Source organism: Loa loa, assembly GCF_000183805.2.
Source record: "Loa loa unplaced genomic scaffold supercont3.116, whole genome shotgun sequence".
NCBI classification, from domain to species: Eukaryota; Metazoa; Nematoda; class Chromadorea; order Rhabditida; family Onchocercidae; genus Loa; species Loa loa.
Window position 1 is genome coordinate 132932 of NW_018108296.1, and position 1444 is coordinate 134375.

The following is a 1444-nucleotide window of genomic DNA, read 5'->3' on the forward strand; positions in this document are numbered from 1 at the left end:
AAACAAAAAGCACTTTGATAACATGCAAGTTTCGGTGACACTGATTAGTTTGGGAATTTTAATCAGAATTCGTAAAGCTCACTTTTAATGACTATTATAGTAGTCATAACACAGTCAGAGAAGGGGACCAGATTCCTCTAATAATCATCATTTCATGAGAAATCGATGCACAGTTGATGAGCAATCAAAACACAAATTTAAATTCATTTAAACAGTGTCGATTGAACTGTGCAATTCATCACTCAATTAATCGTTGAATAGCATACCCTAAAGAGTTTGTGTCACCTGTCTCCCTTGACATCTAGTTACCTCCCCTGCAGTTGCTATGGGTACAATGATGATAACAACGGAAGAGAAAGCACTCCAAAAATTTCAGATTCAGAATTAGCGGTACATTCAGACATTAAGATCGCTTAAATATAGAAAAAATAATGAAATGTGATGGCCAAAATTTACACGTAGAGGCAATAGAAATTCTTATCAAATCATCCGAGCAATTATCAAAATTAATTGCTGAGATAAGTGATGATTGATTAAAGTATGTAGAAAGGATAATTAGTAATGGATGTGTGATGTGAAAGGGAGTAAGATTTATTTGTAATGATTAAGGAATATAAGAAGAATATATTAAAACTTGTTAAGCGACTAAGGAAGATATATCACTATAAATATAATAGAAAAAAAATAATAACCAATATTCCAGTGCTTTTTCAAGAACCCAAGCACGGTTACTACCGAGAGATATAGCAGTATCAATCTGATATTACTTAAAAACTTAATGCAAGTATCAGATTATCTATAATCAATAGTAAACAATATTAGAAGTTGTTTACAATATGCAAATAAATTGATGTACAGAAATCTATAGAAAGATGAAAAACCAACTGCAATATCTATTTTTAAACATCATATATCCATCCCTGATTGTGCCGTCATGTTTGGGATTCCACCCAAAACAGTTTTTAGTAGTGTAAATCAGCCAGACAAAGCGACCTATTAGCAACTTCCTCTGAATGTCACCAGGACATTTTGCTAGAAACATAGAGACATTTTATTTACAGGATCCAATTCTGTATATGGCGAATCACAGAATCTGTGTAAAACTTATTAGTTTTGACTAACAAATAGTAATTCTCTCAAGAGACTACTCTACTCAATTCATTTCCCATACCCACCAGTTCGTACATATATCCATCAGTTCAGTAGCTTTAAAACGATTGAATTACGCCGAAATATAGCGGCGGCGATAACAAGCCTAATGGTATAATTTGTGAATTCCGCGCGTAAAATGAATTCCCATTAAAATGGCAAATCCTTCTTTGTTGATGAGATGGTCATCAGTCCAAAAACTTAATCCCATAGTTTATTCAAATTTCTTGGATGTATATATATATATATATATATATATATATATATATATATATATATATATATATATATATAT